This window comes from Scyliorhinus torazame, chromosome 19, assembly GCF_047496885.1.
Source record: "Scyliorhinus torazame isolate Kashiwa2021f chromosome 19, sScyTor2.1, whole genome shotgun sequence".
In the NCBI taxonomy this organism is placed as follows: domain Eukaryota; kingdom Metazoa; phylum Chordata; class Chondrichthyes; order Carcharhiniformes; family Scyliorhinidae; genus Scyliorhinus; species Scyliorhinus torazame.
This window is the reverse complement of record NC_092725.1, coordinates 44,603,607-44,627,305: the sequence shown is the minus strand read 5'-3', so window position 1 is coordinate 44,627,305 and position 23,699 is coordinate 44,603,607. Positions and strand designations below refer to the sequence as shown.

The following is a 23,699-nucleotide window of genomic DNA, read 5'->3' as shown; positions in this document are numbered from 1 at the left end:
AGAAATAGCAGATGGAGTTCAATCCAGGCAAATGCGAGATGATGCATTTTGGAATTTGTATTTCAAGAGCGGACTATACGGTCAATGGAAGAGTCCTGGGGAAAATTGATGTACAGCGAGATCTGGGAGTTCAGGTCCATTGTACCCTGAAGATGGCAACGCAGGTCGATAGAGTGGTCAAGAAGGTATAGAATTTACAGTGTAGAAGGAGGCCATTCAGCCCATCGAGTCTGCACCAGCTCTTGGAAAGAGCACCCTGCCCAAGGTCAACACCTCCACCCTATCCCCATAACCCAGTAACCCCACCCAACACTAAGGGCAATTTTGGACACTAAGGGCAATTTATCATGGCCAATCCACCTAACCTGCACATCTTTAGACTGTGGGAGGAAACCGGAACACCCGGAGGAAACCCACGCACACACGGGGAGGATGTGCAGACTCCGCACAGACAGTGACCCAAGCCGGAATCGAACCTGATACCCTGGAGCTGTGAAGCAATTGTGCTATCCACAATGCTACCGTGCTGCCCAAGCATACAGCATGCTTGCCTTCATCGGATGGGGTATTGAGTACAAGAGTCGGCAGGTCATGTTACAGTTGCATAGGACTTTGGTTAGGCCACATTTGGAATACTGTGTGAAGTTCTTGTCGCCACATTAACAGAAGGATGTGGATGTTTTAGAGAGGGTGCAGAGGAGGTTCACCAGGATGTTGCCTGGTATGGAGGGTGCTAGCTATGAAGAAAGGTTGAGTAGATTAGGATTGTTTTCGTTGGAAAGACAGAGGTTGAGAGGGTCCTGATTGAGGTCTACAAAATTATGAGAGGTATGGACAGGGTGGATAGCAACAAGCTTTTTCCAAGAGTGGGGGTGTCAATTACAAGGGGTCACGATTTCCAGGTGAGAGGGGGAAAGTTTAAGGGAGATGTGCGTGGAAGGTTTTTTACGCAGTGGGTGGTGGGTGCCTGGAACGCTTTGCCAGCGGAGGTGGTAGAGGCGGGCACAACAGCATCATTTAAGATGCATCTAGACAGATATATGAACGGGCGGGGAACAGAGGAAAGTAGATCCTTGGAAAATAGAAGACAGGTTTAGATAAAGGATATGGATCGGCGCAGGCTGGGAGGGCCGAAGGGCCTGTTCCTGTGCTGTAATTTTCTTTGTTTCTTGTTCTTTGATTGTAAATCCCACTCCTCAATCCCAATCTTGTCCCCTCCACAGAAGCGGTGTTGTCAGATGTTGTTGGAAGAGTTGCAATTGCCTACAAATTAACGTTGGAAAGACTGATGCCACCAACTCCATTCTCTTGTCATTGATTCTATTCCAACCCGCCCTCAGTCTTGGACCTTGATTGTTGACTAGAGATGGTGCTGCAAGAGGGGTGTCAAAGTGGGTAGAGATGGTTCCTTGCAATTGGAAACAGCATTACACATGAAAACAGATAGACAGTGGAATTTCAGGCTATAAATATATCAGGGAAAATGTCCCCATAGGGGGCTGGTTAGCTTAGATGGCCAGCGTGTGGATCAGAATAATGGCAACAGGCTGGATTTGGTAGAATGAGGTTTAATTGGGGCCTTTCCCTGAGAGTCTCAGGCAATGGAAAACTACCACTGACAAACTGCCAAGCCAAACGCCTCAGGAGGAAGAATTAGCAGGAAAAGAGGAAAGAGCCTGTGGTTAGGTGGAGAGCACATGGCATGATATGACTGACCTGTGCAATGTCTGCACACTACAGAGTTTCCACAGTCTGTTACACATCAGAATACTCACACTACATTACAACTGATTCATCATTTAACACACATTCCCACACTGCAGCAAGACACACTATCCACATCTTGTTATGCTTCAAAATATCTTCTAACAAAACATAACTGCAGAAACATAGGAACATAGCCCTTTATTGCCACATAACATAGAACATATAGAACATAGAACATACAGTGCAGAAGGAGGCCATTCTGTAGCCATTTGGGTTGGCCACTTGCAAAGAAACATGGACATTTGCAAAGACTCAAGGGAAATATGGCCAAGACAAGATTCAGGCAGGCTCAGAGCCTGAATGTATATTTGTAAGCAGAGAACCAGACAGTATTGAAACCCCCAGCCGATTTGCATTCTAATGACCCATTTCCCTAAGACAAAGGACTCAGGTAACCAATACAATTTCAGACACATCGGCGCCACTCCTTTTACTCCGGAAGCATAAACAGCAAGATCAATGACCGCTTAGGACACGGCCAGCCATCATGGCACCCGCCCCTTTATTGGCTCAGATCGAAGGCAATGACCAAAGTCTGCCGAATTATCGTGTATCAGGGGGTTTTGTGCTCTTTTGGGCGGTCCTTAGGTTTTAAGGACCGCCCAAAAGAGCACAAAACCCCCTGATGCACGATGAATGACCACTAAAGCGAGGTTGTAGTCCAACTGAAGGCTTTAATAAGGTAGATGTTTCCCCCAGCAGCTCAGGTACGGAAAGAAGGCGGCTGGGGCGGCACGGCTCTTATACCCCGCCTTTCAGGGTGGAGCTACCATACAGCTTGACCAATAGGAAACGGACAATATCTACCAATGGTGTTCCAGCATTACCAGGTACCGTAATACCTCGACACAGCCTACCACATTCACCCCCTGTTAAAAAAGAGTCCGGCGGCGGTGGTGGCTTGATATTACAACATGGTAACGTGGTAGAAATTATAGTTATGGAGGTACCGTAATACCTCCGTACAGCGTTTTGTAACTATTTACAGATTCACAATTAACTATATACACTTTAAAATGAGGCAATCAGTCAATCGGCGGCCCTGGTCTTCCTCTGTGATCGTCAAAACTTTGCTGGTGACGCCGGTGGAGGCTCGGGCTTCTGTGGCTCTGGGAGCGTGGCCTCGATCTCTGTGGCAGCTTCAACACTCCTAGACGGAGCTGGTGGGGAAAATGGTTGACCTGGGAAGGGAGCGTCTGTGGGGTGCATCGGTGGGTGGGGGAGCCTAGACGGGGCCGGCGGAAGGACCGATCCTCCTGTAAGGTGCACCGGTGGGAGGGAGGGTGGGACTGGTGGCTGGGGTGTGCGTGGGGATCCGGTGGGCGCCAGGTCTTGTAGGGAGACCGTACCTTGTCAGCCGTTGGGGTACACCACGTAGTCGTCCTGGGGGTTAGCGTGGAGAACATAGAACATAGAACGATACAGCGCAGTACAGGCCCTTCGGCCCACGATGTTGCACCGAAACAAAAGCCATCTAACCTATACTATGCCATTATCATCCATATGCTTATCCAATAAACTTTTAAATGCCCTCAATGTTGGCGAGTTCACTACTGTTGCAGGTAGGGCATTCCACGGCCTCACCACTCTTTGCGTAAAGAACCTACCTCTGACCTCTGTCCTATATCTATTACCCCTCAGTTTAAAGCTATGTCCTCTCGTGCCAGCCATTTCCACCCGTGGGAGAAGGCTCTCACTGTCCACCCTATCTAACCCCCTGATCATTTTGTATGCCTCTATTAAGTCTCCTCTTAACCTTCGTCTCTCCAACGAAAACAACTTCAAGTCCATCAGCCTTTCCTCATAAGATTTTCCCTCCATACCAGGCAACATCCTGGTAAATCTCCACTGCACCCGCTCCAAAGCCTCCACTTCCTTCCTATAATGCGGTGACCAGAACTGTACGCAATACTCCAAATGCGGCCGTACCAGAGTTTTGTACAGCTGCAACATGACCTCCTGACTCCGGAACTCAATCCCTCAATAAAGGCCAACACTCCATAGGCCTTCTTCACAACCCTATCAACCCGGGTGGCAACTTTCAGGGATCTATGTACATGGACACCTAGATCCCTCTGCTCATCCACACTTTCAAGAACTTTACCATTAGCCAAATATTCCGCATTCCTGTTATTCCTTCCAAAGTGAATCACCTCACACTTATCTACATTAAACTCCATTTGCCACCTCTCAGCCCAGCTCTGCAGCTTATCTATGTCCCTCTGTAACCTGCTACATCCTCCCACACTGTCGACAACACCACCGACTTTAGTGTCGTCTGCAAATTTACTCAACCACCCTTCTGCGCCCTCCTCTAGGTCATTGATAAAAATGACAAACAGCAACGGCCCCAGAACAGATCCTTGTGGTACGCTTGTAACTGAACTCCATTCTGAACATTTCCCATCAACCACCACCTTCTTTCAGCTAGCCAATTTCTGATCCACATCTCTAAATCACCCTCAATCCCCAGCCTCCGTATTTTCTGCAATAGCATACCGTGGGGAACCTTATCAAACGCTTTACTGAAATCCATATACACCACATCAACTGCTCTATCCTCGTCTACCTGTTCAGTCACCTTCTCAAAGAACTCGATAAGGTTTGTGAGGCATGACCTACCCTTTACAAAGCCATGCTGACTATCCCTGATCATATTATTCCTATCTAGATGATTATAAATCTTGTCTCTTATAATCCCCTCCAAGACTTTACCCACTACAGACGTGAGGCTCACCGGTCTATAGTTGCCGGGGTTGTCTCTGCTCCCCTTTTTGAACAAAGGGACCACATTTGCTATCCTCCAGTCCTCTGGCACTATTCCTGTAGCCAATGATGACATAAAAATCAAAGCCAAAGGTCCAGCAATCTCTTCCCTGGCCTCCCAGAGAATCCTAGGATAAATCCCATCAGGCCCCGGGGACTTATCTATTTTCAGCCTGTCCAGAATTGCCAACACCTCTTCCCTACGTACCTCAATGCCATCTATTCTAATAGCCTGGGTCTCAGCATTCTCCTCCACAACATTATCTTTTTCCTGAGTGAATACTGACGAAAAATATTCATTTAGTATCTCGCCTATCACTTCAGACTCCACACACAACTTCCCATCCCTGTCCTTGACTGGTCCTACTCTTACCCTAGTCATTCGCTTATTCCTGACATACCGATAGAAAGCTTTTGGGTTTTCCTTGATCCTACCTGCCAAATACTTCTCATGTCCCCTCCTTGCTCGTCTTAGCTCTCTCTTTAGATCCTTCCTCACTACCTTGTAACTATCCATCGCCCCAACTGAAACTTCACACCTCATCTTCACATAGGCCTCCTTCTTCCTCTTAACAAGAGATTCCACTTCTTTGGTAAACCACGGTTCCCTCTCTCTAAGCCTTCCTCCCTGCCTGACCGGTACGTACTTATCAAGAACACGCAGTAGCTGATCCTTGAACAAGCTCCACTTATCCAGTGTGCCCAACACTTGCAGTCTACTTCTCCAACCTATCCCCCCCAAGTCACGTCTAATAGCATCATAATTGCCCTTCCCCCAGCTATAACTTTTGCCCTGCGGTGTATACTTATCCCTTTCCATCACTAACGTAAACGTCACCGAATTGTGGTCACTGTCCCCAAAGTGCTCTACTTCCTCCAAACCCAACACCTGGCCAGGTTCATTACCCAAAACCAAATCCAACGTGGCCTCGCCTCTTGTTGGCCTGTCAACATATTGTGTCAGGAAACCCTCCTGCACACACTGTACAAAAAACGACCCATCTATTGTACTCGGACTATATCTTTTCCAGTCAATATTTGGAAAGTTAAAGTCTCCCATAATAACTACCCTGTTACTTTCGCTCTTATCCAGGATCATCCTCGCCATCCTTTCCTCTACATCCCTAGAACTATTTGGGGACTATTTGAAAACTCCCAACAGGGTGACCTCTCCTTTCCTGTTTCTAACCTCAGCCCATACTACCTCGGAAGAAGAGTCCCCATCTAGCATCCTCTCCGCCACCGTAATACTGCTCTTGACTAGCAGCGCCACACCTCCCCCTCTTTTGCCTCCTTCTCTGAGCTTACTAAAACACCTAAACCCCGGAACCTGCAACATCCATTCCTGTCCCTGCTCTATCCATGTCTCCGAAATGGCCACAACATCGAAGTCCCAGGTACCAACCCATGCTGCCAGTTCCCCTACCTTATTTCGTATACTCCTGGCATTGAAGTAGACACACTTCAAACCACCTACCTGCACACTGGCCCCCTCCTGCGACGTCAAATCTGTGCTCCTGACCTCTATACTCTCATTCTCCCGTACCCTAAAACTACAATCCAGGTTCCCATGCCCCTGCTGCATTAGTTTAAACTAGTAGTGGGATCGATTCCCTGATGTCCATGACCGACATGGAACAAACAAACCAGTTGATTCCTGTCCTGTTCAGGAACCACATAAAGGGTGTCCTTTAACACCACACCGTCATGTGTGGTCAGTGTATTTCTAAACCTCTCGTAGGATGCTGGATACTTGCCTTTTACAATCTCCGTGAGATTGCTGTCCTGCTTCTGGGCCTCTACTAGATCCTCGATCTTTGTCTGTGAGACCTGAACTGCACTCACTGGTGTGCTTTCGGGGGGTGTCCACAAATACCCATGTCGGGAACCTGCCTTAGCCAGTGCGTCGGCTTTTACATTTCCAGGGGGGGAGGAACGATGGTGGCTGCGGACTTTGATGATCCCAAAAGTCCTGTTCTGGGCTTTTTCTAAAATGTGACGGAGCAATGGGGCTGAGGGGAGGGCTTTTCCGTCTGCGGAAACAAATCCTCTTGCTTCCCACAGGGGCAGAAATTCCGTGAGGCTGTTACAGACATAGAGGCTGTCCGAGTATATGTCTGTTGGGCTGGGGAAGGAATCTGGGTGCTCAACTACATATGCAATTGCCGCGAGCTCTGCTGCCTGCGCGCCTAAGTGTCCGGGTAGTTTTAACGATATTTCCTCGAGGGCGCGTCCCTGCGCCTCCTCGACATATATACCGCAACCTGTTATGCGCTGCCCATCCAAGACTGTGGAAGATCCATCCACATAGATCTTAATGGTCCGTGTGCAGGGGGCTCTGAGTTGAATTACCTATCTTTCTGGGGGGTGTTTTAGCAATAAAGGGGCCTGTGTTGTGGTGTGGAGAGATAATCTCACATTCATGGGGGGTTCCGGGGTACTGTAAATTGTCGGCTAAGTAGGTGTGTGTCTTTGTCCTTTTCACAGTGATGTCCCGTCCCTGCAAGAGAAGGGTCCATCTGGCTGCTCTTATTTGGCTTACTGTACCGTCCTTGAGTCGTCCATCCAGTAAAAGTTGGGTGGGGGTGTGTTCGGTGAGAATTGTGATGGGGTTCAGTCGGGTAATGTACGAAAAATACTGGACCGCCCAGAAAACTGCGAGCAGGTACCTCTCACAGGCTGAAAATCCCTGCTCCACAGCATCTAAAAGTCTGGAGGCATAAGCTGCGGGCCTTAACTGGTCGTGCCGTTCCTGGAGGAACACGGCCGAAAGGGTGCGGCCTGTGGTCGCTACTTCTATGGCGTAAGGGGAAAGCGGGTCTGGAACCTGTAGTGCGGGGGCTGCTATGAGTGCCTGTTTTAAAGAGTCCACAGCATCCGTATGCTGCGGAAGCCATTCCCAGGGGGCTCCTTTCTTTAGGAGGTCTGAGAGGGGCGCTGCCTTGCTGGCGAAACCATCAATGTGGTTTCGGCAGTAGCCAACCAGTCCTAAAAACTACCGGAGGGCTGAAACGTTCTGGGGAAGGGGCAATTTAGCAATCATTTTATGCTCGATCTCACGTTTACCGTGCGTGATAATTGTTCCCAAATATATCACTTTTTCTTCCAAAGTCTGGACCTTTTTGTGGTTGACTTTACAATCAATTGAATGTAATAGTTCCAGCAATTCGGACAGAAGCTCAATGCGCTTGTCCTTGGTGTCTGTCTGCAGTAGTAGGTTGTCTACGCACTGTACCTGACATTCGGGGCGAGAAAACTTTGCTAATCCATTTGCCAGTTGTCGGTGGAAAATGGAGGGGGAGTTGTAGAATCCTTGTGGCAGGCATGTCCACGTGTACTGCTGTGCTTTAAAGGTGAAGGTAAATTTGTACTGGCACGCCTTTGCCAATGGAATGGACCAGAATCCATTACTGATGTCCAAAACTGTGAAGTAGCGGGAATTGAGTCCCTGCTTGAGCATGGTCTCGGGACTTGTTGCTACTGTGGGGGCTGCCGTGGGGGTGACTTTGTTGAGTTCCTGATAATCAGTGGTCAGTCGCCATGATCCGTCGGGCTTTCTCACTGGCTAAATTGGGGCATTATTAGTGGAGGCTACTGATCGAAGTACGCCCTGCTCTAATAAGCTCTCTCTTACTTTTAAGATTTCTCCCTCTGCCTCTAGGGGAAATCCGTACTGTTTCTGGGGTCTAGGGTCAGGTCCTGTTATTTATACGGAGCCAGTCATCCGTCCAGTCGTGCTTGTGGGTCGCGAATGCTGCCCTGTTCTTTAACAGGACTGCCCTAACCTGCTTGTCCGTACTAAGCGTGGTCGGGTGAACCAAAATTCGCCTACTGCGCTAATTTTGTTCATATACTCTCCTATGTTGAGCGTTGCGGGGGCTCTTGCGGATTTCGCCATCTTCCAGACACACTGGTTGACTGGATCGAATGATAAGTTGTGGGAATTCATGAAATCAATTTCCAGGATGTGTTCTGCTGTGTGGGGTAGGTCAACTAAAACCACGGGGTGCTTGGTGGTGATGTTACCAATTTGAATGGGGACAGGGGCTGTGATGTGTCCCTGCTGTGAGTGGCCTGTAAAGCCACTGAGGGTGATAGTGGCTGTAGTGGGCCACGTGTCTTTTTGGAACATGGTGGAGGAATATATTGTGGTGCGGGACCCTCCTGTGTCCCAGAGAAATTCGATGGGCTGTCCCCGAATTTTCGCTGCAACTACTGGTCGTCCTGACCTATCCTAAAGGGTGTCGCAGACCCAACTGGGGGAGCCCGAACACTGTCAGTCCGTTCCGGTCAAGTCCGTCTGATCCGAATGGGCGCTAACGCTATGAATGGGCTCTGTCTTTTCTTACTCAGAGTGCCCGTCTGCTGGGCTCTCTGTGGCTTTTTAGGGGCATAGCACTCGCTTGCGAAGTGTCCCAACTGTCCACAGTTGTAACACTCCTGTGACTTGGGTGGGGGGCTTCGCTTTCCCCCATTCATCCATGCGGGGTTCTGGTGTGTTGTTTTTACTGCCTGCATATCTGCGGTGGCCTGTTTTTCCTCGGTATTCTTAACTGCGGGTTTACTTTGAACAGATTGCTCCCAAACAAGGGACAATCTTTTCATTACCCACTTCTCGTTATGGGCCTCCTCTGAGGGATCATAACTCGTACAGGCTTTCTGTCCTGTTTCTGTGGCATGGGAGATAAGGGTGCGGGTCCATTTGGCCATGTTGCCTGGGGACAGATTGGCACGGTCTACGTCTCCAAAGACTGCTGCAAAGTGAATCCACAGGCGTCCAGCGAACGCTGTGGGGCGCTCAGATTTCTTCTGCCTACATTTATTGAGGCCATCTACGGGGTCACCCCGGTTATACCCGATCGCAACCAGGATCGCGGTATACATTTCTGCAAGGGTGCCTCCTCCTACATTCTGTGGGTCAGGAAGGGCTGCTGCTACTGACGGATCTATACTTAAAACCATGAGCTTTACATGCTCTCGCTCATCCAGGCCGTACATGTTCGCCTGACGTCTAACTGTGGCAAAGAACTGGTGGGTGTCTGAGGCGGGGGGGGGGGGGGGGGGGAACGGTGTGATCTTCTTGCACGCGTCCCGTAATTGGGTCACTGTTAAGGGGGTGGAATATAGAAATTCCGTGTCGTCTACTATGGCTCTGCGGTGGGTGGTTACAGGGTTCATTGGAGCTTGAACTATCTGCTGTGTGGGGGGTTGGGGCGCTCTTCTCTTTTGTGGCTTTCCCTGCGCACATGTTCCCTGAACATATCTCTGCGCTGTTTCGTTTAACTCTTCCCAATCAGGGCCGTCTTCCTGATCTAACTTTTCCCCAAAGGTTTCCTGAAAACCTTTTTGAACAGAAAGCAGCGATTATCATAGATTATCATAGAATTTACAGAGCAGAAGGAGGCCATTCAGCCCATCGAGTCTGCACCGGCTCTTGGAAAGAGCACCCTACCCAAGGTCAACACCGCCACCCTATCCCCATAACCCAGTAACGCCACCCAACACTAAGGGCAATTTTGGACACTAAGGGCAATTTATCATGGCCAATCCACCTAACCCGCACACCTTTGGACTGTGGGAGGAAACCGGAGCACCCGGAGGAAACCCACGCACACAAGGGGAGGATGTGCAGACTCTGCACAGACAGTGACCCAAGCCATAATCGAACCTGGGACCCAGGAGCTGTGAAGCAATTGTGCTATCCACAAGGCTACCGTGCTGCCCCAGATTGCTCTGCATTCTGCTTCCGGCACTTGGCGTGGTCTAAGATGCTTTGTCTTTGTTCTGTGGTGGCAGCATGGAGTGCTCTTAATGCTTCCTTGAGATAACTACACTGTTTCTGTAATGTCTCTCTGTTTTTCTGTTTCTTCTCTTACCAGGACTGCATGTTGCGTGTCCTGATAGGCCTTTTCGTATTGAGACTGGAAACTGCTTAAATGCGCCAGACAAGACTGGTGAGCCCGTTTGGCGTCACCCACCTCTCCATCTTTTGCTGCCAATTTCCTCCTCAATTCCATATTCTCCTTTTCTACTTCGCTTACATCGACCCTACTCATCCGGTGTATGCCCTCAACTTCCTTGCGGAGCGTCTTAACAACCTCCTCTGTGCCTTGCAATTGTGCTAAACAGGACACGATTGCCATCGGCTTGCGAGCTTTTCCCAAGCTCTTTTTGTGGATCTCGCTCAGGTTCTCCCACCAAGTATGTCCTATACTCCCGGGACCTGATTCCTCGTTATCACAGAAATCATTCCAAAGGGGCCATCCTTTCCCTTTGAGATATTACCTGATTTCTTCCTCCCAAATGGGACATTGTCCCATTCTACTGCTGCTGGTCGCTGCGACCGCAAATTCCACAGGGTTCATGAGGCGCTGCATTGCCTGCATTGCCATCTTGCCTATCCGAATGCCTCTTCTAAATTTGGAACAGGGGAGCTAAGGCGGAGCTGTAAATACGGGTACGGCTTTCGCTACTTTCCGATATACAAACTTCCGACAGTTTTGATGCAACAAAAATCTATCAGTTTTACCTTATAGCCCTGTTAGTTACGCATGCATACACACACTTCCGAATTATGAGTATTGATCAGAACTGCTTGAACACTTGTGATTTTCTGTTTCCAATTAGATTTCTAATTCAAATTCTTGGGTTCTCCCGGAGTGGTTTTCCACTTCTAGATCGGGTCCCGTCAGGATGTCGCCAAATGTTGCTGCTAACTTTAGCCTTATTTAATTGCTCTGTTCTATCACCTTTGCTCTTGAGTCGCCAGGTATCTTTCTAATACCGCCACGTGGTTCAAGTCCGAGTAATGATCAATAATCCACCGCTTAGTAAGAATTAAATCAACGCACATTTATTATATACAGTAATCAATGCTTATGCATAAATTCTACTTCTAAGCTACTTCCTACAACTAACAGGCCAATACATAACTTTGGAATTGGCCCACCAGGTCAGGGAAACTATTGGCCTTTCGTATGGGTTCTGAGCCTGCGGGATTCGAAGCTGGTACAGATCAATAGCTAGGAGCGCCTATCTCGTAGCGAGCGTTGAAGTAAGACATACGATTTGAGCGGTTGTGACTGTGATTGAACAGGTAGACGAGGGTAGAGCAGTTGATGTGGTGTATATGGATTTCAGCAAAGCGTTTGATAAGGTTCCCCACGGTAGGCTATTGCAGAAAATACGGAGGCTGGGGATTGAGGGTGATTTAGAGATGTGGATCAGAAATTGGCTAGCTGAAAGAAGACAGAGGGTGGTGGTTGATGGGAAATGTTCAGAATGGAGTACAGTCACAAGTGGAGTACCACAAGGATCTGTTCTGGGGCCGTTGCTGTTTGTCATTTTTATCAATGACCTAGAGGAAGGCGCAGAAGGGTGGGTGAGTAAATTTGCAGACGATACTAAAGTCGGTGGTGTTGTCGATAGTGTGGAAGGCTGTAGCAGGTTACAGAGGGATATAGATAAGCTGCAGAGCTGGGCTGAGAGGTGGCAAATGGAGTTTAATGTAGAGAAGTGTGAGGTGATTCACTTTGGAAGGAATAACAGGAATGCGGAATATTTGGCTAATGGTAAAGTTCTTGAAAGTGTGGATGAGCAGAGGGATCTAGGTGTCCATGTACATAGATCCCTGAAAGTTGCTACCCAGGTTGATAGGGTTGTGAAGAAGGCCTATGGAGTGTTGGCCTTTATTGGTAGAGGGATTGAGTTCCGGAGTCGGGAGGTCATGTTGCAGCTGTACAGAACTCTGGTACGGCCGCATTTGGAGTATTGCGTACAGTTCTGGTCACCGCATTATAGGAAGGACGTGGAGGCTTTGGAGCGGGTGCAGAGGAGATTTACCAGGATGTTGCCTGGTATGGAGGGAAAATCTTATGAGGAAAGGCTGATGGACTTGAGGTTGTTTTCGTTGGAGAGAAGAAGGTTAAGAGGAGACTTAATAGAGGCATCCAAAATGATCAGGGGGTTGGATAGGGTGGACAGTGAGAGCCTTCTCCCGCGGATGGATATGGCTGACACGAGGGGACATAACTTTAAACTGAGGGGTAATAGATATAGGACAGAGGTCAGAGGTAGGTTCTTTACGCAAAGAGTAGTGAGGCCGTGGAATGCCCTACCTGCTACAGTAGTGAACTCACCAACATTGAGGGCATTTAAAAGTTTATTGGATAAACATATGGATGATAATGGCATAGTGTAGGTTCGATGGCTTTTGTTTTGGTGCAACATCGTGGGCCGAAGGGCCTGTACTGCGCTGTATTGTTCTATGTTCTATGTTCTATAAGGTCAGCAGAAGGCAGCAAGGGTTGCAGCAGGGTGAAGAAGGGTCGATTTGAACTTGGACTCTATTCTTATAGTCCCCAGGGGCTTCTCGCCTTTCAGGGCGGACCCTGTACCTGGTTCCAAGTGATTGGACTTCGTCCCAATCACTTGGTTCGATATTCTCCAATGCTGGAGTGATTCCTTGATCGATGGGCGGTTTTGGGGTGGTCGTTCACCTCTCTTTGTGTAGGCTCCTGTTGGCGCCGAAAAATCTGGGTTGGCATTGTGTGTCTAATTTGTTGCACATTGTTCCCGGGGATTGCTAATTAGTATTCAGATGGCTGGTGTTTTGTTATGCTGATGGCTGCAGGTATCGATCCTGTCTGGCCTTCCCAGAGGCGAATATACAGTTTTACCTGCAGCTGCTTGTTTTAGTCCTGTTGGCTGATTTTCCCATCAGCCTTTTCCATTCGCCGTTCTAAATCGGGAGTTAGCCATTTTAACTGGCTGCAATAGCTACCTTCTGCACTGTATGGATTCTATTCTATGATTCTTTTCAACTATCTGATATGAGTGATGGGCTACTTTCATGTCTCTGCTCTGAAGAATTGTGCCCTCTCCAACCTTTCTGCTCTCTTCAAAGTCCTTCAATGTATTGTCGTCTCCAGAACTATATTCCATATTTTCAGCAACTCCATACATGTACCCCTTCAATCTTGTTTCCTTCGTGCTTCAGCATTGAAATTCAATAACATGTGACCATAACCACCATAAACCATCCTTTGTCACCCTTATTGATCTATCTGCAGTCATTAACACAGTTGATAGCACCATCATCCTGTTTTCCAACTGGGTGGGGTTGTCTTGTTCTATTCCTATCTATCCGATCGTAGCTAGAACCTCGCCTGTAATGGCTTCTCTTCCCACTCATAAGTGCCTCTGGAAGTCCCCAAAAATCTATCCTTGATCCCCTATCATTTCTCAAAATATTCACAGATATGTTAGATTAATGACTCCCAACTCTCCTCACCACCTCATTCAACATATTTCACTGTTTCTGATCTTTCCATGCTGCTTGTCCCGAGATCCACTTTCAGAGGAGTAGCATTTTCTCTGTGACTAAACTCTGATGAGACTGAAGCTATTGGCCTCAATTTTCCAGACATTGCAGAGACCAATTTGCAACACTGGATGAGCAGTAGGCCAGCAAAGTGTCAGAAGCATTCGACGATTTCAGGGCACACAAAATGGATGTGAATTCATGTCTGATTCCCTCTGTGAACATTAGAATGAAGTCCACAGCAGGTGGGGCCATTGGTATGGAGGGAACCCTTCCACAGGACTGTTGTGGGACACGCAGCTTTTATCTTGTTGGTACTGAACCTTCAGATCTGCTGGGAATGCGTCAGGAAGCTGTCAAAGATTCAGCTCATCCTTATTTTCTAGCCTGTCTGTCTCTTACCCCCATCTCCAAAGGGCCTTTGGCTTAGTCCCCACCACAAACTCCCCAGTCACTGACTCCATTCCTCTTAAGATGAACTAGAAGATATTGGATTTGGCATGTAAACTCTGTGTCTTTCCATAAATGCTGCCTGACCTGCTGCTTCCTGTATTTTATACCACTATTAGTGTTAGATTAAACAATGAGGCTTATAATGTTGCAAAGCAAAAATACAGTAACAAGTCTGAGGACTGGGAATGTTTTGAAAGCCCGGGGAGCCTGACAGAAGGGGAAAAAAACCATGAAGTAAACAAACCAGAAATAAAATGATTGTGGCCGGGGGTCTCCGACCCCGCACCGGGTCGGAGAATCTGCGGGGGCCCGAGAATCGCGCCATGCCACTCCGACGCCAGCCCGCCGACCGGAGAATCGGCGGCAATCGCGCCCGTGGGGTCGTCGCCGTGCTGGTCGGGGGCCGTTGAAAGTGCCCCCCCCCCCCGGCGATTCTCCGCGCCTCGACGGGCCGAGTGGCCGCCGAGTTCAGCCAAGTCACGCCAGCGTGGGTTACGTATGACCCGGCGGACCTGGGAGTTCTGGCTGCGGGGGCCGTCCTGGTGGAAGAGCGGGCGGGATCCGACTCCGGGGGGGCCTCCACGGTGGCCAGGCCCGCGATCAGGGCCTACTGGGGGGCCCATGTTTCTCCATGCCGGGCCCCTGTAGGGCTCGCCGTATGCCCAGAAGCTGGCACGGAGCTGGCAACCCACGCGCATGCACGGATCCGTGGCGGCCGTGGTGCACATGCGCATACCCGCAACAGCCATGGCACGCATGCGCGGACCCACGCCGGCCATGGCGCACATGCGCGTACCTACGCCGGCTGTGGCGCGCGGCATTCGAGCGCCGGAGCAGCGGTCACCACTCTGGCACCGTTCTAGCCCCCTAGGAAGGGGTGAATGCCTGGGACTGGAGGCCCTTTGACGCCGGAGTCGCTCGCGCCGCTTTTGACGCCAGTGTCAGAACTTGCGCGCAGGATCGGAGAATCCCGGCCTGTAGCTTTAGAAATGAAAATGAAATGAAATGAAAATCGCTTATTGTCACAAGTAGGCTTCAAATGAAGTTACTGTGAAAAGCCCCTAGTCGCCACTTTCCGGCGCCTGTTCGGGGAGGCTGTTACGGGAATTGAACCGTGTTGCTGGCCTGCCTTGGTCTGCTTTCAAAGCCAGCGATTTAGCCCTGTGCTAAACAGCCCCAAACAGGTTTTGAGTTGCGTTCTGTGTTTGTGAGACTAAGGGCGTGATTTAATGGCACAAACACAAAACTCAAGCCCAAAGGGTGGGATTTTTTTGGTTGTGCCCGCCTGGAGACCTAAATTCCTGCCCGAGGTCAACGGACCTTTACATAGTTCTCGTGCCGTCGGTGGCGATCTTGCGGCAGGCGCAACCGGAATGTTCAGCCCCAATTGTTTCCACTGCCAATGAACAGCGTACAATTCACTTTTCCATTAATACAAAGAACAAAGAAATGTACAGCACAGGAACAGGCCCTTCGGCCCTCCAAGCCCGTGCCGACCATGCTGCCCGACTAAACTACAATCTTCTACACTTCCTGGGTCCGTATCCCTCTATTCCCATCCTATTCATGTATTTGTCAACATGCCCCTTAAATGTCACTATCGTCTCTGCTTCCACCACCTCCTCCGGTAGCGAGTTCCAGGCACCCACTACCTTCTGCGTAAAAAACTTGCCTCGTACATCTACTCTAAATCTTGCCCCTCTCACCTTAAACCTATGCCCCCTAGTAATTGACCCCTCTACCCTGGGGAAAAGCCTCTCACTATCCACTCTGTTTATGCCCCTCATAATTTTGTAGACCTCTATCAGGTCTCCCCTCAACCTCCTTCGTTCCAGTGAGAACAAAGCGAGTTTATTCAACCGCTCCTCATAGCTAATGCCCTCCATACCAGGCAACATTCTGGTTAATCTCTTCTGCACCCTCTCTAAAGCCTCCACATCCTTCTGGTAGTGTGGCGACCAGAATTGAACACTATACTCCAAGTGTGGCCTAACTAAGGTTCTATACAGCTGCAACATGACTTGCCAATTCTTATACTCAATGCCCTGGCCAATGAAGGCAAGCATGCCGTATGCCTTCTTGACTACCTTCTCCACCTGTGTTGCCCCTTTCAATGACCTGTGGACCTGTACTCCTAGAACTCTTTGACTTTCAATACTCTTGAGGGTTCTACCATTCACTGTATATTCCCTACCTGCATTAGACCGTCCAAAATGCATCACCTCACATTTGTCCGGATTAAACTCCATCTGCCATCTCTCCGCCCAAGTCTCCAAACTATCTAAATCCTGCTGTATCCTCTGACAGTCCTCATCGCTATCCGCAATTCCACCAACCTTTGTGTCGTCTGCAAACTTACTAATCAGACCAGTTACATTTTCCTCCAAATCATTTATATATACTACAAAGAGCAAAGGTCCCAGCACTGATCCCTGTGGAACACCACTGGTCACAGCCCTCCAATTGGAAAAGCATCCTTCCATTGCTACTCTCTGCCTTCTATGACCTAGCCAGTTCTGTATCCACCTTGCCAGCTCACCCCTGATCCCGTGTGACTTCACCTTTTGTACTAGTCTACCATGAGGGACCTTGTCAAAGGCCTTACTGAAGTCCATATAGACAACGTCCACTGCCCTACCTGCATCAATCATCTTAGTGACTTCCTCGAAAAACTCTATCAAGTTAGTGAGACACGACCTCCCCTTCACAAAACCATGCTGCCTCTCACTAATACGTCCATTTGCTTCCAAATGGGAGTAGATCCTGTCTCAAAGAATTCTCTCCAGTAATTTCCCTACCACTGAAGTAAGGCTCACCGGCCTGTAGTTCCCTGGATTATCCTTGCTACCCTTCTTAAACAGAGGAATAATATTGGCTAGTCTCCAGTCAAAGAACAACAAAGAACAAAGAAATGTACAGCACAGGAACAGGCCCTTCGGCCCTCCAAGCCCGTGCCGACCATACTGCCCGACTAAACTACAATCTTCTACACTTCCTGGGTCCGTATCCTTCTATTCCCATCCTATTCATATATTTGTCAAGATGCCCCTTAAATGTCCCTATCGTCCCTGCCTCCACTACCTCCTCCGGTAGAGAGTTCCAGGCACCCACTACCCTCTGCGTAAAAAACTTGCCTCGTACATCTACTCTAAACTTTGCCCCTCTCACCTTAAACCTATGCCCCCTAGTAATTGACCCCTCTACCCTGGGGAAAAGCCTCTGACTATCCACTCTGTTTATGCCCCTCATAATTTTGTATACCTCTATCAGGTCGCCCCTCAACCTCCTTCGTTCCAGTGAGAATAAACCGAGTTTATTCAACCGCTCCTCATAGCTTATGCCCTCCATACCAGGCAACATTCTGGTAAATCTCTTCTGCACCCTCTCTAAAGCCTCCACATCCTTCTGGTAGTGTGGCGACCAGAATTGAACACTATACTCCAAGTGTGGCCTAACTAAGGTTCTATACAGCTGCAACATGACTTGCCAATTCTTATACTCAATGCCCCGGCCAATGAAGGCAAGCATGCCGTATGCCTTCTTGACTACCTTCTCCACCTGTGTAGCCCCTTTCAGTGATCTGTGGACCTGTACTCCTAGATCTCTTTGACTTTCAATACTCTTGAGGGTTCTACCATTCACTGTATATTCCCTACCTGCATTAGCCCTTCCAAAATGCATTACCTCACATTTGTCCAGGTTAAACTCCATCTGCCATCTCTCCGCCCAAGTCTCCAGACAATCTAAATCCTGCTGTATCCTCAGACAGTCCTCATCGCTATCCGCAATTCCACCAACCTTTGTGTCGTCTGCAAACTTACTAATCAGACCAGTTACATTTTCCTCCAAATCATTTATATATACTACAAAGAGCAAAGGTCCCAGCACTGATCCCTGTGGAACACCACTGGTCACAGCCCTCCAATTAGAAAAGCATCCCTCCATTGCTACCCTCTGCCTTCTATGGCCTAGCCAGTTCTGTATCCACCTTGCCAGTTCACCCCTGATCCCGTGTGACTTCACCTTTTGTACTAGTCTACCATGAGGGACCTTGTCAAAGGCCTTACTGAAGTCCATATAGACAACATCTACTGCCCTACCTGCATCAATCATCTTAGTGACCTCCTCGAAAAACTCTATCAAGTTAGTGAGACACGACCTCCCCTTCACAAAACCGTGCTGCCTCTCACTAATACGTCCATTTGCTTCCAAATGGGAGTAGATCCTGTCTCGAAGAATTCTCTCCAGTAATTTCCCTACCACTGAAGTAAGGCTCACCGGCCTGTAGTTCCCGGGATTATCCCTGCCACCCTTCTTAAACAGAGGAACAACATTGGCTATTCTCCAGTCCTCCGGGACATCCCCTGAAGACAGCGAGGATCCAAAGATTTCTGTCAAGGCCTCAGCAATTTCCTCTCCAGCCTCCTTCAGTATTCTGGGGTAGATCCCATCCGGCCCTGGGGACTTATCTACCTTAATATTTTTTAAGACACCCAACACCTCGTCTTTTTGGATCACAATGTGACCCAGGCTATCTACACCCCCTTCTCCAGACTCAACATCTACCAATTCCTTCTCTTTGGTGAATACTGATGCAAAGTATTCATTTAGTACCTCGCCCATTTCCTCTGGTTCCACACATAGATTCCCTTGCCTATCCTTCAGTGGGCCAACCCTTTCCCTGGCTACCCTCTTGCTTTTTATGTAAGTGTAAAAAGCCTTGGGATTTTCCTTAACCCTATTTGCCAATGCCTTTTCATGACCCCTTCTAGCCCTCCTGACTCCTTGCTTAAGTTCCTTCCTACTTTCCTTATATGCCACACAGGCTTCGTCTGTTCCCAGCCTTTTAGCCCTGACAAATGCCTCCTTTTTCTTTTTGACGAGGCCTACAATATCACTCGTCATCCAAGGTTCCCGAAAATTGCCGTATTTATCTTTCTTCCTCACAGGAACATGCCTGTCCTGTATTCCTTTCAACTGACACTTAAAAGCCTCCCACATGTCAGATGTTGATTTACCCTCAAACATCCGCCCCCAATCTATGTTCTTCAGTTCCCGCCTCATATTGTTATAATTAGCCTTCCCCCAATTTAGCACATTCATCCTCTGACCACTCTTATCCTTGTCCACCAGTACTTTAAAACTTACTGAATTGTGGTCACTGTTACCGAAATGCTCCCCTACTGAAACATCTACCACCTGGCCGGGCTCATTCCCCAATACCAGGTCCAGTACCGCCCCTTCCCTAGTTGGACTGTTTACATATTGTTTTAAGAAGCCCTCCTGGATGCTCCTTACAAACTCTGCCCCGTCTAAGCCCCTGGCACTAAGTGAGTCCCAGTCAATATTGGGGAAGTTGAAGTCTCCCATCACCACAACCCTGTTGTTTTTACTCTTTTCCAAAATCTGTCTACCTATCTGCTCCTCTATCTCCCGCTGGCTGTTGGGAGGCCTGTAGTATACCCCCAACATTGTGACTGCACCCTTCTTATTCCTGATCTCTACCCATATAGCCTCACTGCCCTCTGAGGTGTCCTCTCGCTGTATAGCTGTGATACTCTCCTGAACAAGTAGCGCAACTCCGCCTCCCCTTTTACATCCCCCTCTATCCCGCCTGAAACATCTAAATCCTGGAACGTTTAGCTGCCAATCCTGCCCTTCCCTCAACCAGGTCTCTGTAATGGCAACAACATCATAGTTCCAAGTAGTAATCCAAGCTCTAAGTTCATCTGCCTTACCCGTAATGCTCCTTGCATTAAAACATATGCACTTCAGGCCACCAGACCCGCTGTGTTCAGCAACTTCTCCCCGTCTGCGCTGCCTCAGAGCCACACTGTCCCTATTCCCTAGTTCTCCCTCAATGCTCTCACCTTCTGACCTATTGCTCCCGTGCCCACCCCCCTGCCATACTAGTTTAAACCCTCCCGTGTGACACTAGCAAACCTCGCGGCCAGGATATTTATGCCTCTCCGGTTTAGATGCAACCCGTCCATCTTATACAGGTCACACCTGCCCCGGAAGAGCTCCCAGTGGTCCAGATAACAGAAACCCTCCCTCCTACACCAGCTGTTTAGCCACGTGTTTGTCTGCTCTATCTTCCTATTTCTAGCCTCACTGGCACGTGGCACAGGGAGTAATCCCGAGATTACAACCCTCGAGGTCCTGTCTTTTAACTTTCTGCCTAGCTCCCTGAACTCCTGCTGCAGGACCTCATGCCCCTTCCTGCCTATGTCGTTAGTACCAATATGTACAACGACCTCTGCCTGTTTGCCCTCCCCCTTCAGGATTCCCTCTACCCGTTCGGAGACATCCTGGACCCTGGCACCAGGGAGGCAACATACCATCCTGGAGTCTCTTTCACGTCCACAGAAGCGCCTATCTGTGCCCCTGACTATAGAGTCCCCTATAACTATTACTCTTCTGCGCTTTGACCCTCCCTTCTGAACATCAGAGCCAGCCGTGGTGCCACTGCTCTGGCTGCTGCTGTTTTCCCCTGATAGGCTATCCCCCCCGACAGTATCCAAAGGGGTATATCTGTTCGAGAGGGGGACAACCACAGGGGATTCCTGCACTGACTGCCTGCCCTTTCTGGTGGTCACCCATTTCTCTGCCTGCACCTTGGGTGTGACCACACTTACATAACTGCGATCTATGACGCTTTCCGCCACCTGCATGCTCCTAAGTGCATCCAATTGCTGCTCCAACCGAACCATGCGGTCTGTGAGGAGCTGCAGTTGGGTGCACTTTCTGCAGATGAAGCCATCCGGGACGCTGGAAGCCTCCCGGACCTGCCACATCTCACAGTCAGAGCACAGCACCCCTCTAACTGACATTGCGTCAATTAATTAAAATTTGTCTTTTTTTTAAAATACTTTTTTTTTAATTTCAAAGTTACTGTCAACTATCTGTTTCCTAGCACTAGATTTCTAATAGAAATGCGATAGCTAACTATAATATTCTCCGATCTCTGGCTTAGATATCCTCTAAATTATAATTAAGTTATTATGTTTAATTAGTTCCCAAATACTCAAAAAAATTTAGGTTAGAATCCCAACCAGCCACTCAGGTCACAGCTTTTCTGTGATGTCACTTCAGTTTCCCCCCGACACACACAATTTGAAAAACAGGTATAAAAGTAAAAATCACTTGCTTACCTTCTGAGATGTTCTCAGGTTCTCTCGCTGACAGAGACTGCTCCTCCACCTCCAATCCTTGACCTGCACAATGCTAATAATATAATAATATAATATGGCACTTACCTTACACCAATGGGTCTTATTATTAGGTTAGAGGAGGAGGGCGGGTGGGAGACACTACACGTGTAGTGTCTCGGGTTTCCTCTCCACCAGAATTTATTGGTTGGGGGGGGGGGGGGGGGGGGACTTGCCAGAGGTCGAACTTCCGGTTCCCGCCGAAATCCAAAGGGCTGCTCCTGTAAAGGTAAGGCCTCCGGGACATCCCCTGAAGACAGTGAGGATCCAAAGATTTCTGTCAAGGCCTCAGCAATTTCCTCTCCAGCCTCCTTCAGTATTCTGGGGTAGATCCCATCAGGCCCTGGGGACTTATCTACCTTAATATTTTTTTAAACACCCAACACCTCGTCTTTTTGGAACTCAATGTGACCCAGGCTATCTACACACCCTTCTCCAGACTCAACATCTACCAATTTCTTCTCTTTGGTGAATACTGATGCAAAGTATTCATTTAGTACCTCGCCCATTTCCTCTGGCTCCACACATAGATTCCCTTGCCTATCCTTCAGTGGGCCAACCCTTTCCCTGGCTGCCCTCTTGCTTTTTATGTACGTGTAAAAAGCCTTGGGATTTTCCTTAACCCTATTTGCCAATGACTTTTCGTGACCCCTTCTTGCCCTCCTGACTCCTTGCTTAAGTTCCTTCCTACTTTCCTTATATTCCACGCAGGCTTCGTCTGTTCCCAGCCTTTTAGCCCTGACAAATGCCTCCTTTTTCTTTTTGACGAGGCCTACAATATCTCTCGTTATCCAAGGTTCCCGAAAATTGCCGTATTTATCCTTCTTCCTCACAGGAACATGCCGGTCCTGAATTCCTTTCAACTGACACTTGAAAGCCTCCCACATGTCAGATGTTGATTTGCCCTCAAACATCCGCCCCCAATCTATGTTCTTCAGTTCCCGCCTAATATTGTTATAATTAGCCCCAATTTAGCACATTCATCCTAGGACCACTCTTATCCTTGTCCACCAGTACTTTAAAACGTACTGAATTGTGGTCACTGTTACCGAAATGCTCCCTTACTGAAACATCTACCACCTGGCCGGGCTCATTCCCCAATACCAGGTCCAGTACCGCCCCTTCCCTAGTTGGACTGTCTACATATTGTTTTAAGAAGCCCTCCTGGATGCTCCTTACAAACTCCGCCCCGTCTATGCCCCTGGCACTAAGTGAGTCCCAGTCAATATTGGGGAAGTTGAAGTCTCCCATCACCACAACCCTGTTGTTTTTACTCTTTTCCAAAATCTGTCTACCTATCTGCTCCTCTATCTCCCGCTGGCTGTTGGGAGGCCTGTAGTAAACCCCCAACATTGTGACTGCACCCTTCTTATTCCTGATCTCTACCCATATAGCCTCACTGCCCTCTGAGGTGTCCTCCCGCAGTACAGCTGTGATATTCTCCCGAACCAGGAGCGCAACTCCGCCTCCCCTTTTACATCCCCCTCTATCCCGCCTGAAACATCTAAATCCTGGAACATTTAGCTGCCAATCCTGTCCTTCCCTCAACCAGGTCTCTGTAATGGCAACAACATCATAGTTCCAAGTACTAATCCAAGCTCTAAGTTCATCTGCCTTACCCGTAATACTTCTTGCATTAAAACATATGCACTTCAGGCCACCAGACCCGCTGTGTTCAGCAACTTCTCCCTATCTGCTCTTCCTCAGAGCCCCACTGTCCCTATTCCCTAGTTCTCCCTCAATGCTCTCACCTTCTGACCTATTGCTCCCGTGCCCACCCCCCTGCCATACTAGTTTAAACCCTCCCGTGTGACACTAGCAAACCTCGCGGCCAGGATATTTATGCCTCTCCGGTTTAGATGCAACCCGTCCTTCTTATATAGGTCACACCTGCCCCGGAAGAGCTCCCAGTGGTCCAGATAACGGAAACCCTCCCTCCTACACCAGCTGTTTAGCCACGTGTTTAGCTGCTCTATCTTCCTATTTCTAGCCTCACTGGCCCATGTCACAGGGAGTAATCCCGAGATTACAACCCTAGAGGTCCTGTCTTTTAACTTTCTGCCTAGCTCCCTGAACTTCTGCTGCAGGACCTCATGCCCCTTCCTGCCTATGTCGTTAGTACCAATATGTACAACGACCTCTGCCTGTTTGCCCTCCCCCTTCAGGATGCCCTCTACCTG

The 23,699-nt window shown here is 48.8% G+C and overlaps 1 long non-coding RNA gene across 1 annotated transcript in view; it reads left to right on the top strand.

The window, feature by feature from the left end:
* The first annotated feature begins 1,276 nt into the window (after nt 1-1,276).
* Nucleotides 1,277-23,699, top strand: part of LOC140396106 (uncharacterized) — a 201,192-nt gene continuing 178,769 nt past the window's right edge. The window contains exon 1 of the long non-coding RNA XR_011936452.1: nt 1,277-1,391. This is a non-coding gene — a long non-coding RNA (uncharacterized lncRNA). The remainder of the gene's footprint in view (nt 1,392-23,699) is intronic.